Consider the following 16,349-nt stretch of genomic DNA (forward strand, 5'->3'; position numbering starts at 1 on the left):
CGGAGAATATACAGTAGTGGCCAACGGAGAATATACAGTAGTGGCCAACAGAGAATATACTAGTAGGTGGCCAACAGAGAATATACAGTAGTGGCCAACAGAGAATATACAGTGTGGCCAACGGAGAATATACAGTAGTGGCCAACAGAGGAATATACAGTAGTCAGAGAATATACAGTAGTGGCCAACGGAGAATATACAGTAGTGGCCAACAGAGAATATACAGTAGTGGCCAACAGAGAATATACAGTAGTGGCCAACAGAGAATATACAGTAGTGGCCACAGAGAATATACAGTAGTGGCCAACAGAGAATATACAGTAGTGGCCAACGGAGAATATACAGTAGTGGCCAACAGAGAATGATACAGTAGTGGCCAACGGAGAATGTACAGTAGTGGCCAACAGAGAATATACAGTAGTGGCCAACAGAGAATATACAGTAGTGGCCAACAGAGAATATACAGTAGTGGCCAACGGAGAATGTACAGTAGTGGCCAACAGAGAATATACAGTAGTGGCCAACAGAGAATATACAGTAGTGGCCAACAGAGAATATACTGTAGTGGCCAACAGAGAATATACAGTAGTGGCCAACGGAGAATATACAGTAGTGGCCAACAGAGAATATACAGTAGTGGCCAACGGAGAATATACAGTAGTGGCCAACGGAGAATATACAGTAGTGGCCAACAGAGAATATACAGTAGTGGCCAACGGAGAATATACAGTAGTGGCCAACGGAGAATATACAGTAGTGGCCAACAGAGAATATACAGTAGTGGCCAACGGAGAATATACAGTAGTGGCCAACAGAGAATATACAGTAGTGGCCAACGGAGAATATACAGTAGTGGCCAACAGAGAATATACAGTAGTGGCCAACGGAGAATGTACAGTAGTGGCCAACGGAGAATGTACAGTAGTGGCCAACGGAGAATATACAGTAGTGGCCAACAGAGAATATACAGTAGTGGCCAACAGAGAATATACAGTAGTGGCCAACAGAGAATATACAGTAGTGGCCAACAGAGAATATACAGTAGTGGCCAACAGAGAATATACAGTAGTGGCCAACAGAGAATATACAGTAGTGGCCAACAGAGAATATACAGTAGTGGCCAACGGAGAATATACAGTAGTGGCCAACGGAGAATGTACAGTAGTGGCCAACGGAGAATGTACAGTAGTGGCCAACGGAGAATATACAGTAGTGGCCAACGGAGAATATACAGTAGTGGCCAACAGAGAATATACAGTAGTGGCCAACAGAGAATATACAGTAGTGGCCAACAGAGAATATACAGTAGTGGCCAACAGAGAATATACAGTAGTGGCCAACAGAGAATATACAGTAGTGGCCAACGGAGAATGTACAGTAGTGGCCAACGGAGAATGTACAGTAGTGGCCAACAGAGAATGTACAGTAGTGGCCAACGGAGAATGTACAGTAGTGGCCAACGGAGAATGTACAGTAGTGGCCAACGGAGAATGTACAGTAGTGGCCAACGGAGAATATACAGTAGTGGCCAACGGAGAATATACAGTAGTGGCCAACAGAGAATATACAGTAGTGGCCAACAGAGAATATACAGTAGTGGCCAACAGAGAATATACAGTAGTGGCCAACAGAGAATATACAGTAGTGGCCAACGGAGAATATACAGTAGTGGCCAACGGAGAATATACAGTAGTGGCCAACGGAGAATGTACAGTAGTGGCCAACAGAGAATGTACAGTAGTGGCCAACAGAGAATGTACAGTAGTGGCCAACAGAGAATGTACAGTAGTGGCCAACAGAGAATGTACAGTAGTGGCCAACAGAGAATGTACAGTAGTGGCCAACAGAGAATGTACAGTAGTGGCCAACGGAGAATGTACAGTAGTGGCCAACAGAGAATGTACAGTAGTGGCCAACAGATCCACAGACAGAAAAGAACAGGACCTCGAGTGTGACGAGCTAATAATCTAGAGAACCGTTCTCCTCTGTAGAGATGCTCTCTGTGCGATGGAGAGATCAGGGGTGTTGAAGGCTCTTCAGGAAACATTGATGCTAATAAATAATGTTTTTTTATCCATTTCTGTTCAGTTATGGATCTTGTCTACTTTGGGAATCATGTTCTCGGACAGCACACCTGTATCACGCCTGATAAATATATGAACTAGTGAACTCGTGAAATATCTATATTTCTGATCTTTGGCCCTCGAATCTCTGTGTGTGTTCTCTGAAACCATTTGCTCTAACTTGTGTGTTCCTCTTTGTGTTTGTCAATTAGAATCAATTTGTAAATTCAGCTGTCAGTGGCATTCTGCCACACACACACACACACATACACTCACACACACACACACACACACACACACACACACACACACACACACACACACACACACACACACACACACACACACACACACACACACACAGACTGTCTGTCAGGCTGCTGTTATTCTAAGGCGTCGTGTCTTTGTTCAGTGTGTGAGGCAGTTGTCGTCTGTGTGTGTCTGTGTGTGTGTGTCGGTGTTTAGTGCTGTTTCTGACACTTTTCTCTCTGATTTCTCTGGTTCAGTTTGGTTTATTGCCTAGTTAAAATGCTTTGCATTGCTCAAACATTAGGCCTCTGCTGCTGGTCGGTCATTTCTGGCTGAAAATGTTGTTTAGATTTTTTTGTTGTTGAAATTTTTACTTCATGGGAATGGTACGAATCTTGGTAAAGTATTTGGCACTTGCTGTGTGAACACACACACGACCACACACACACACAAACATGTACATGATTCGGAAAGGTTAAATAGTCCTGGAAAATATATATATTTTTTGAATGGAGACGAGTTTCCTCTAGTGGAAGCGTTTGGTACTGCAGCCGAACACACTCTCACTGAAAGCTCGTTTACTGAGATATCAGCCTCACATTTGGAGCACGAGTTTAGATTTAGATTTTCTCACAGTTTTAGAGTAAAACGTGTTTGGGAAAATATATATTTCATATAAAAAAATATATTTTTTGTGCATTTTTCATAATAATAAATGTTTTTACACTTATTTTTTTTTTTTTTACTTCAGCAATAATCTGACCAAGTGTCGTCTTTAAAGTCCGCGTGAACCGGAAGTTGCAAACGACTTTTCTCCAGTGCTGTGACGTATTTCGCAGTGAAACGGAATATTGAACAGAGGGCAGGGTTTTACTCCAGCGTTCCTCCTCTCCATCTCTCGCTCATAGCAGACTAACGGTTTGAGGGGAGTGGTTAAGCGTTTCCCAAACCAAGCCGTCAAACATACGTCATCAGCCATTCGGAAGTAACTTTTCAGACTTTGATTAAAGATTATGACGGCAAACAATTTTTTTCTGTGTATTCACTTGCACGGATTAATTTTTCACCACAAGACTAGTAATATGCGCTAACAAAGTAAATCGGGTCAATTTTGATTTCAGTTGGACTTTAAAAAGAAACCAAACTTCAGTCTGTGATCCAAAGATTATCATCATTTCATTTTCCGGTCTCAAAAACTCAAAAAGCATAAATATAATTTAGTGCCATAAAATCACCTAAAAATACAAAATATTAAATAAACACATTATCGAACTAAAAGAGTACATTCATTTCATAGAAATATTTTTTATGATGCATTAAATTGATCAAAAGTGACAGTAAAAACATTTATAATGTTGCAAAAGATTCCTTTTCAAACACATGCTGTTCTTTTGAACTTTCTATTCATCAAAGAATCCTGAAAAATCACAGTTTCCACAAAAATATTAACCGGCTATGAATAATCATAATAAAAAAATGTTTCTTGAGCCTCAAATCATCATATTAGTGTGATTTCTGAAGGATCATGTGACACTGAAGACTGGAGTAATGATGCTGAACATCAGCTTTGATCACAGGAATAAATTACACTTTACTGTATATTCACATAGAAAACAGATGATTTACATTGGAATAATATTTCAGTTTTTTTGTGTGTATTTTTGATCAGCCTGGGTGAGCATAAACATCTGACCATCATATTTTAACCCCAAAAATGAAAGGAAAGTGATATTAATATATTACACATGCAGTGTCTCGTATGACGTAATAAGCAACTCTTCCCTGTTTACACTGTTATCAGGGAACGTAAGAATGTTATCAGAACAGAGCGAGCGATGAAGGGCAATCGGTACATGCACCAGTTCAGCTGTCGGGTCAAAGGTCACTCTGTTTCAGAGCGTATTTATCCCTGAAACTTTGTGTTTTATGAAAGAGAAGTGTCTGTGACCGCGATCTTGCGTTTCTTTTAGAGAGTCACACCTCTGTAGCCACTGACTCACGGGAGAGAAGATAGGTGTGTGTGTGTGTGTGTGTGTGTGTTTTTGTTTTGCAGCGGTCGTGGGTTCAGTATCTGTGTGTGTTATTGTCTCACAGGTCAGACTTCCCTCTGTTCTTTGAGTTGCATTAATGATTACAGGTTTTGCTCCTTTGACTTCCTGTGTAATTAGGTTGCGGCTAAATCGCCACCAACCACGCTCGTGTGTGTGTGTGTGTGTGTGCAGGAGTGGCGTCACTGTGATGTTCAGGTGAGGTGTGACTCAGGTAAAGATGTTTGTTAAACACAGGGAGAGTGTGTGTGTGTGTGTGTGTGTGTGTGTGTGTGTGTGTGTGTGTGTGTGTGTGACTCAGGTAAGTGTGTGTTAAACACAGGGCAGATTCAGTGGCCAGTCTCTCCGTCTCCATGTGTTTGTCAAGGGCCGTTCGCCAACAGTGCAATCAACACTTACACTGGTGTTCTCTTTAACCACAGGTCTCTTTCTCTCTCTCTCTCTCTGTCCGCAGCGCTGGGTGTGTGTTTGACGTTCTCCTCATGTGCTGTTATTGAGTTTGTCAGGTTAATTGAGTTTTAAAGGGACAGTGACAGAAACATCCGCGTGTGATCTGGAGTGCCGGCGTAATTACAGGTCTGATGTCGACAAATTATGGGGATCGTAGTCGCTCTCTCTGACACACACACACAAACACACAAACACACACACACACACACACACACACACACATAGTCACGAATGCATACAAACATGTATTTTTACTTATACTTAATCATGATAGCTCTGGGAATCAAAGTGCTCATAGTTTGCTTTGAGCAAATAGGAACTAACCCTGGGAAAAGAGTCCACTTTACTATACTAGTGTTTACTTTACTATACTAGTGCTTACTTTACTATACTAGTGTTTACTTTACTATACTAGTGCTTACTTTACTATACGAGTGCTTACTTTACTATACTAGTGTTCACTTTACTATACTAGTGCTTACTTTACTATACTAGTGTTCATTTTACTATACTAGTGTTCACTTTACTATACTAGTGTTCACTTAACTATACTAGTGCTTACTTTACTATACTAGTGCTTACTTTACTATACTAGTGTTCACTTTACTATACTAGTGTTCCCTTTACTATACTAGTGCTTACTTTACTATACTAGTGTTCACTTTACTATACAAGTGTTCACTTTACTATACTAGTGCTTACTTTACCATACTAGTGCTTACTTTACTATACTAGTGTTCACTTTACTATACAAGTGTTCACTTTACTATACTAGTGCTTACTTTACCATACTAGTGCTTACTTTACTATACTAGTGTTCACTTTACTATACTAGTGCTTACTTTACTATACTAGTGTTCACTTTACTATACTAGTGTTCCCTTTACTATACTAGTGCATACTTTACTATACTAGTGTTCACTTTACTATACTAGTGCTTACTTTACTATACTAGTGTTCACTTTACTATACTAGTGTTCACTTTACTATACTAGTGCTTACTTTACCATTCTAGTGCTTACTTTACTATACTTGTGTTCACTTTACTATACAAGTGTTCACTTTACTATACTAGTGCTTACTTTACCATACTAGTGCTTACTTTACTATACTAGTGTTCACTTTACTATACTAGTGCTTACTTTACTATACTAGTGTTCACTTTACTATACTAGTGCTTACTTTACCATTCTAGTGCTTACTTTACTATACTTGTGTTCACTTTACTATACAAGTGTTCACTTTACTATACTAGTGCTTACTTTACCATACTAGTGCTTACTTTACTATACTAGTGTTCACTTTACTATACTAGTGCTTACTTTACTATACTAGTGTTCACTTTACTATACTAGTGCTTATTTTACTATACTAGTGTTCACTTTACTATACTAGTGCTTACTTTACTATACTAGTGTTCACTTTACTATACTAGTGTTCCCTTTACTATACTAGTGCTTACTTTACTATACTAGTGTTCACTTTACTATACTAGTGCTTACTTTACTATATTAGTGTTCACTTTACTATACTAGTGTTCACTTTACTATACTAGTGTTCCCTTTACTATACTAGTGCTTACTTTACTATACTAGTGTTCAGTGTTGGGTGTAACGCGTTACTAAGTAACGCGTTACTGTAATAATATTACTTTTTTCAGTAACTGGTAGTGTAAGGCATTACTCGTCTGAAAATAGTAATATTATTACAGTTTTCCCGAGCTAGTTACTTGCGTTACATTTGCCAGTAGCACCTTCATCACACACATGGCACACAACACAGAGAACAGAAGGGAAGGGGAGGAGGGCGTGAATGGAACAGTGATTGGTCTGGGTTTGGCACGAGGTATCATTTACCATCACCGATTGGTCGACCTGCGGCAGTTAAGGCCAATCAGGGATGACTTTCCTAATGAATATTCATGAGTCTTCCCCTACCATCCTGGGAAAAAAAATATAGCGCCCCGGACGGCCGCGCGCAGCCGTTCACTCTCAACCGCCTTCAAACAACACGAGCGCTGTTTTGCTCTCTCTCCCTCGCGCATATAGTAAAAGGTCGGAAGACCGGTTGTGTTTTATAGACAATTTTGCATATAAATGACTATTTATAGGGCTTGAATTACAACCTGAAACTGCGCATGCGCGGGTAAAACTGCTGTGGTGAAACTGTGGCTCTGCGGCTCTGCAGACAGATATTATTGGGGCAGATGGGGAAAAATGGAAGCGTCAACAACGGCAAGTACAAGTACAGTTGTTTGTAGTTATTTGTGCTAGACAGTGCCAATCTGTTGTTGGCGTAATAAAGACCCTAAAGAACACTCCTCCTTTGTATGTTCTCCCTCCATCTGATGCATCTCAGGCAATTATAGAGTAATTAAGAAAAAAAATGTAACTAGTAATATAACTAGTAATATAACTAGTTACTTTCTCCAGGGAGTAATAAAGTAAAGTAAGGCATTACTATTTTTGAGAGTAATATGTAATATGTAATATATTACTTTTTTGAGTAACTAGCCCCAACTTTACTATACTAGTGCTTACTTTACTATACTAGTGTTCCCTTTACTATACTAGTGCTTACTTTACTATACTAGTGTTCACTTTACTATACTAGTGCTTAATTTACTATACTAGTGTTCACTTTACTATACTAGTGTTCACTTTACTATACTAGTGCTTACTTTACTATACTAGTGCTTACTTTACTATACTAGTGCTTACTTTAATATACTAGTGTTCACTTTACTATACTAGTGTTCACTTTACTATACTAGTGCTTGTTTACTATACTAGTGCCTACTTTACTATACTAGTGCTTACTTTACCATACTAGTGCTTACTTTACTGTACTAGTGCTTACTTTACTATACTAGTGTTTATTTTACTATACTAGTGTTCACTTTACTATACTAGTGCTTACTTTACTATACTAGTGTTCACTTTACTATACTAGTGCTTATTTTTACTTTACTATACTAGTGTTTATTTTACTATACTAGTGCTTATGTTTACTTTACTATACTAGTGTTTATTTTACTATACTAGTGCTTACTTTACTATACAAGTGTTCACTTTACTATACTAGTGCTTACTTTACTATACTAGTGCTTACTTTACTATACTAGTGTTCACTTTACTATACTAGTGTTCACTTTACTATACTAGTGCTTACTTTACTATACTAGTGTTCACTTTACTATACTAGTGTTCACTTTACTATACAAGTGTTCACTTTACTATACTAGTGCTTACTTTACCATACTAGTGCTTACTTTACTATACTAGAGTTCACTTTACTATACTAGTCTTTACTATACTAGTGTTCACTTTACTATACTAGTGCTTACTTTACTATACTAGTGTTCACTTTACTATACTAGTGTTCACTTTACTATACTAGTGCTTGTTCACTATATTAGTGTTCACTTTACTATACTAGTGCCTACTTTACTATACTAGTGCTTACTTTACCATACTAGTGCTTACTTTACTATACTAGTGCTTACTTTACTATACCAGTGTTTACTTTACTATACTAGTGTTCACTTTACTATACTAGTGCTTACTTTACCATACTAGTGCTTACTTTACTATACTAGTGCTTACTTTACTATACTAGTGCTTACTTTACCATACTAGTGCTTACTTTGCCATACTAGTGCTTACTATACTATACTAGTGTTTACTTTACTATACTAGTGCTTACTTTACTATACTAGTGCTTATTAAAGAAACCATGGTAACACTTTACAAGTGCATTAGTTAACATTAGTTAACTACCTTAGTTAACATGAACTAAGAATGAACAATACTTCTACAGCATTTATTAATCTTAATATGAATTTCAACATTTACTAATACTTTATTACAATCGTGTTAACATTAGTTAATGCACTGTGAACTAACATGAACACACAATGAACAGCTGTATTTTTATTAACTAACATTAATATTGTAACAGATGTATTGCTCATTGTTAGTTCATGTTAGTTAATCTAACTAATGTTAACTAATGAACCTTATTGTGAAGCGTTACTGAAAACTGAATTGCATGTTGATAGCGATGAAAAGAAACTGTATTAGGTTAAAGTTTATATTAAATGCAGTTAGCTGAGTTTGTTGTGCTTTTTGACCCACATAAGAACATCTTTATAATTATTTCTATTGTCTTTGAAATATAGTTAAAGTTCCTGCTGAATGTACTGATATGCATAAACTAAAATATAGACCATGTAAAATGTACGCCATGTATTTAAATATATTTGTAACTAATTACGCATTTTAATGATGAAGTTGGAACTTAAAATGATCTTTACCTCTAGTGTGTTCGTCAACATATCAAAATAAGTGCCGTTCTTTAAAGCACAGCAAAATATTAATAAATCGTAATGATACTTAGAGGTTAAACTTTTAATCTGACATTAGTTCACTTCTAAAAGTGTTCTTGCTCTCTTTAAGTACAACTGTGTGTGACTGCAAGAACAGTTTTTGGAAAACTTAGTTTTAAGATTTCCAGTACACAGTGTATCCCAGACACACACACACACACACACACACACACACACACACACACACACACACACACACACACACACACACACACACACACACACACACACACTGTCGGCCCAGATCTGATACACATGGATCCTACGAAAACTACATTCATTTTTTTTTTTTTTTTTTTGTTATGTGTTTATGAATAATAATAAAAATAAATGATTATCTCTCTTGTGTAACACACACCACTGGACCTCAGTCAGGGCAAACGCTCTACTGAAAATGCAGAACTTGCAGAGCCACAACTGATCACGAGTTATTTGTATCTTTGCACACTACCAGTCACAGAAAACATAACACTGAGAAGTCATGCGGTCGAGTTTGCTTTAGTCTGAAAGTCTTTATTTATTATAAATTATATTATATTTATTTCTTTATTTCAACGGTCCACTTTAGACATTCTAATAACTTTCACAAATTTGCTGCATGTGAACTAACTCTCATTAGAGTATTAGTAGAAAGTCAGTGTTAGGGGTCAGGTTAGGAGAATAAGTTGACATGTACAGTCAAAGCTAAATGTATTCAGACACCTTCAGCATTTCTCACATTATCACAGTTTATTCGCTATAGTTTAGAGAATGGTAATAAAATATGAGCAGAACTCAGTTGATATTTGACTGGTTTTGTCCGTCCTTCTGTTAGACTGTCTCACACATGAATTATGTTGAATATCTGTCAGCTGTTAAATTTAACTACACAATTAGATAATACCAGTTTAGCTCAACCAATCACCAAGCAATGCTTCATTGTGTTCAGTCTGTGTGTAAAAAGAGCATTAGCAATTAAAGAAAACACACTTCAGCAAAACATGATCAGCTCAAAGTGTCCCAATCACTTCTGGCCCCAGATGTGTATAAATGTCACTGGTAGTCACTGTATGAAGAATATTTGGGTATAATATCTCACAGTTTACTTTATTTTGCTCTCCTCACTTACAGAAATGAACTATAGTGTCCTGCACACACTAGGAGAAACATATCAGAGATGATATCTGGTGTCTGAATAATGTTTGGTTTGACTGTAGTTGCAAAATTACTTATAGAGGAACATCGAAAAAAGTGTGATCATTTCCTGTTAGACAGCAACACAGATCCGGCCCACATCTGGAACACCTGCACTGTAAAAGAAGAAGAAGAATAAAGTTGCCGCCTTAAACTTTTAAGTACAATCAACTTGCCTATATAAGTAATTTCAACTTTAATTACATTAAACTGATTTAAAAATGAGTTCAATCTTTTATAATTTATATAAAAAAGTTGCAATTTGCTTAGCTTATTTTGATGAGTTAAAATAATCTATGAACATATGTTGTCATAACTTATTAATCATATAATGTTTTACAGTGTGGATTCCCCACGACTCCATGTTACCGTCTGGGATATCCGTGTACACACACGTTTCATAATGTTGAATGACATATGGCATGGCATAACTGAACATTATTTCACTCCCATATTGGAATTTTCGGGACACACTCTCTCTAGGGTTTCCTCCAATACGAGACTCATCCCATATAATCGAGGTTTTGAAACATTCACTGGGTGAGCTCGAGCTAAAAGCATTTGTTCTCAGCAAACTGGTGTTTAGTTGCGTACATGTTCATCAGAAGTTTGCAGAACCGTCCTCTGGTTTGAGACTCGTTCTTCAGGACTGTTCAGATCCCATTTATTGTGGCTTTGAGAAGGAAATATATTGCTACAAGACGTGGAAGTTCAGAGGAAGGACAACGAAAGAAGTGGGCAACCAAAATGTGTGTGTGTGTGTGTGTGTGTGTTTGTGTGTGTGTGTATCAGTGAACTCTCTTCCTGCCAGTGGCCGCTGGATGCTGATGATTGTGTGTGACCCGTCGGGTCATTAGGAGGTGGATGGAGGGGTAAATCAACATCGCCATACAGCACTTAGAGTGACCACACACACACACACACACACACACACACACACACACACACACACACGACAGCATCCGCAGCTGATGGATGGCATCTATCTGTCTCTATATGCTGACATGAGAGTTCCTCTGCATGCCCTCTAAATATTTACTACACGAGCTCCAATCAAAGGACAATCACACAAGAGCTCCATTGTAGAGGAGAGAGAGAGAGAGAGAGAGAGAGAGAGAGGGAGAGAGAGAGAGAGAGAGGGAGAGTGAGAGAGAGAAAGAGAGAGGGAGAGAGAGAGATAGAGCGAGAGAGAGAAAGAGAGGGAGAGAGAGGGAGAGAGAGAGAGGGGGAGAGGGAGAGAGAGAGATAGGGAGAGAGAGAGATAGGGAGAGGGAGAGAGAGAGATAGGGAGGTAGAGAGAGAGAGAGAGTCTGGGCGACCAACGATAGGTCAGTGATATCATACTAATTGCCTACACGTCACTTAGTTCCTCCTGATTCTCCTTTACAACCCTCAAAAACGTTTGGCAAAGTTAAACACATATATTAGGGAATAACTTCAATGCTGAATGATTAAATGTTATATAAGAAAGAAGTGTGTGTGACAGTCGTGTCCTCCGACACTGAGCGTTCGGCGGGACCGAGCTTTCGCTAATGCATTCGGACGGAGGTTTACCAGAGGAATGTCTGTGTGTTTCTGTGTGTCTCTGTTACGATAACACATTTACAGATGCCATTGTATTTGGTAAAATTAGTTTGTTTTATATTACAGGGCTGTTGATTGCTTGATTCGGATTGGTTGACGAACATTGTAAGGTGTGCGATTATCCTCCGGTGATCAGCAGCACAGCTGAAGTAGTTCCGGCAGGTTTCCACCGCATCACATGTCCATATCCCTTCACCAAACGATCTCAGTTACTTCAAAGCTCCAACACCAGCGGAAGAACCAGAACACACACAGACAAAAAAATTTGCGATTTTTTCTAAATGTCGACAAAAAGCTATTGCGAAATGATGGCGTTTCCATTAACCGATGTTATGCGACTAAAACTTAATTTTTTCCTCTCGCGATAAGTAAAGTCATTCCAAAAACCATGGCAACAGACGCTGGTAGGCTTATGTATATCCCAGCCACTGCACTAGCCATTATTATTAATGGAAGGAGACGTATGTGTGTTTTCAAGCATTAATGGTGAGGAATGACCCTTATTATACTGTGAGCGGCACATATGAGGAGTTTCTGGGTGTTTCTCCCTCAGATCTGCTCCGAGGTCTTGATTGTGGCATTTATTTGAGGTTTAGAATCCATTATTGCTGTAATTATTTTGCCTTATATGAGTTTAATAAAGAACTCTGTCTCGTATTCTGTGCAAACACACCGCGTCATCTACGTCAGCTGATCTGTAAATCTTTCCATTGCAGTTTTGCGAAATATTTCTTTTTTGAATTGCCTGAAAAAAACCCTCATGCAAGCGGAAAAACTTTTTGCGATAAATGGAAGTTTTTGCGAAATTGACGTGTTTCCATTGGGCGTATGTTCAATTCGCAATTTCAATTTGCACAATTTGAAGGGTAATGGAAACGGGGCTAGTGATAACCCACACACGCTGAATCAGTCCATCAGTCTCTAATAACTGCATTAATCTGCATATCAACGGCTCAAGGCTCTTAGGGGCCGTTTACTCAATACCATTTTCAACTAAAAACGTAAAACTTTTAATGCGTTTTGGCCGTTCGTTTACTTGACAACAGTGTTTTGGTCGTTCGTTTACTTGACAACGGTGTTTTGGTTGTTCGTTTACTTGACAACAGTGTTTTGGCCGCTTGTTTACTTGACAACGGTGTTTTGGTCGTTCGTTTACTTGACAACGTTGTTTTGGTCGTTCGTTTACTTGACAACGTTGTTTTGGTCGTTCGTTTACTTGACAACGGTGTTTTGGTTGTTCGTTTACTTGACAACAGTGTTTTGGCCGCTTGTTTACTTGACAACGGTGTTTTGGTCGTTCGTTTACTTGACTACGGTGTTTTGGCCGCTCGTTTACTTGACAACGGTGTTTTGGCCGCTCGTTTACTTGACAACGGTGTTTTGGCCGCTCGTTTACTTGACAACGGTGTTTTGGCCGTTCGTTTACTTGACAACGGTGTTTTGGCCGCTCGTTTACTTGACCACGGCGTTTTGGCCGTTCGTTTACTTGACAACGGCGTTTTGGTCGTTCGTTTACTTGACAACGCTTTTTGGCCGTTCGTTTACTTGACAACGGTGTTTTGGCCGCTCGTTTACTTGACAACGGTGTTTTGGCCGTTCGTTTACTTGACAACGGCGTTTTGGCCGCTCGTTTACTTGACAACGGCGTTTTGGCCGCTCGTTTACTTGACAACGGCGTTTTGGCCGCTCGTTTACTTGACAACGGCGTTTTGGCCGCTCGTTTACTTGACAACGGCGTTTTGGTCGCTCGTTTACTTGACAACGGCGTTTTGGCCGTTCGTTTACTTGACAACGGCGTTTTGGCCGCTCGTTTACTTGACAACGGCGTTTTGGCCGTTCGTTTACTTGACAACGGCGTTTTGGCCGCTCGTTTACTTGACAACGGCGTTTTGGTCGTTCGTTTACTTGACAACGGCGTTTTGGCCGTTCGTTTACTTGACAACGGTGTTTTGGCTGTTCGTTTACTTGACAACGGTGCTTTGGGCGCCTGAAATGCAAACTTTTGAAAATGGAATCCGCGTAAACAACAAAAGTCTCTGAAGACGATGAGGTCTTGCACATGTGTATTACGTGTTCAGTCTGTAGTGTTTCATCGCCATCTACTGGCCTGGCAGCAGAAGACAGCGCTTTTAATCGTTTTCGCGGATCCGTGTGAACGGGGATCGTTCTGGCAGTGGTGTCGTCTGAATGAGGAAAAACTTCTGTGTTTTAAGCACATCGTTGTCGTGTAAACATACTCTCAAATTACAAACATACACGCACACACACACACACACACACACACACACACACTCAGATACACACACAAACAGATACACACACACTCACGCACACACACACACACACACACACAGATACACACACAAATAGATACACACACACACACTCACGCACACACACACACACACACACACACACACACAGATACACACACAAACAGATACACACACATTCGCACACACACACACACTCAGATACACACACTCGTGCACACACAAACAAAAACACACACACACACACACACACACACACACACACACACAGACTCACACACACGCTCAGATACACACACGCTCAGATACACACTCACGCACAGACACACTCAGATACACACACTCAGAAACACACACACACACACACACACACACACACACACACACACACACACACACACACACACACACACACACACACACACACACACACACACACACACCTGTCATAACCATTGCTCATTCCTTCTCTCACACTAACACACAGTTCTGATGTAAAACACTCATCATGTGTGTGTGTCATCTCACGGTGATTAATGTAATCTACACCGGAGAGTCACACTGAACATGTGACATGTATCATTACACAGTCTGCATGATGAACACATATCTGGCACGCAACACACACCGCCACAACTGCACGACGTCTCTCATTCAAACACAAGCTATAATATATTATATAATATTATAGTACATATGTGTGTGTGTGTGTGTGTGTGTGTGTGTGTGTGTGTGTGTGTGTGTGTGACATAGTTGCTCAAACTAAATTGTCCATTGAGACGGAATACGCAGAAAACCATAAGCCGTACGGTGTGTTGATTCATATCTGAGCTTCAGTAACCCGGCCGTGACCCGGAACAGTGTTACTATAGTTGTGTTATCGAATGCGCTCGTGTTCATACAAGCGTGTTTAATGACCCTAAAAGTTCGCTTGAAACCATCGAAACACGTGAAGATACAAAATATTTTAAATATGAAGAACGAAACACTGAACTGAGTTAAGGTATTAATCTGGCAATAAAACACAAGCTACAGCTGCAGTTTCTTTTACTATGAGGAAAACTGAATATTAAAACTAAATCTGACAGGTAAACACTGACTACAACAGTTATTAATATTCTGCCGGGTCTCTTGCTTGTGTTCATCATTTCTGTGTTTGACAGTCTGGGCAAAAATGATGTCGCACAATTTGTCAAGTTTCATTGCGTTTTTATCAGAAATACAACAATCGACTCCACGCTCAACTATGCAATATGACTACAAAATCTTGAACTGATTTGTAATAATATTTGAATAAAGTGTGAAGATGGCAGTAATCCCGTGACCTCTGACCTCTACTGTACACACTGCACACCAGCACACTCACCTCCACAGAGCCACAACACTTCTGTTTTCAGCTCATATATTTGAGTTATTATAATGAATGCCGTTATTCTTAATTGTTATTAATAACAGCTTCCCTAAAAATAATAAATATTAGCCTTTGATTTGTTTTGTGAATCCACTGCAAACACACACTCTCACACAGGCGTGCGGACACTGGAGATCTGTGGCAGAGATCCAAACTAAACATTTCCTTACATTCACACACTCATTCACAGGGTGTGTGTGTCAGTGTGTGTGTGTGCATGTGTGTCTGTGTGTGTGTGTGTGTGTGTGTGTGTGTGTGTGTGTCTGTATGTGTCTGTATGTATGACTGTGTGTGTGTGTGTGTGTGTGCGTGTCTGTATGTATGTATGTGTGTGTGTGTGTCTGTCTGTGTATGTATGTATGAGTGTGTGTGTGTGTTTGTGTGTGTGTTTGTGTGTGTGTGTGTGTGTGTGTGTGTGTGTGTGTGTGTGTGTGTGTGTGTTTTTGTGTGTGTGTGTGTGTGTGTGTGTGTGTGTGTGTGTGTTTGTGTGTGTGTGTGTGTGTGTGTGTGTGTGTGTTTGTGTTTGTGTGTGTGTGTGTTTGTGTGTGTGTGTGTGTGTGTGTGTGTGTGTGTGTGTGTGTGTGTGTGTGTTTGTGCTCAGGTAAACGCTCTGACTCCTGAGAGTAAGTCTTGTTCTGATCAGATCTTATTAAACGGCTTGATGTTTTCTGAGCGCCGTTCGAGAGTTGATGAAGTCACTGAGAGTGAAGA

Source organism: Scardinius erythrophthalmus (assembly GCF_964197995.2).
Source record: "Scardinius erythrophthalmus genome assembly, chromosome: 16".
NCBI lineage: Eukaryota > Metazoa > Chordata > Actinopteri > Cypriniformes > Leuciscidae > Scardinius > Scardinius erythrophthalmus.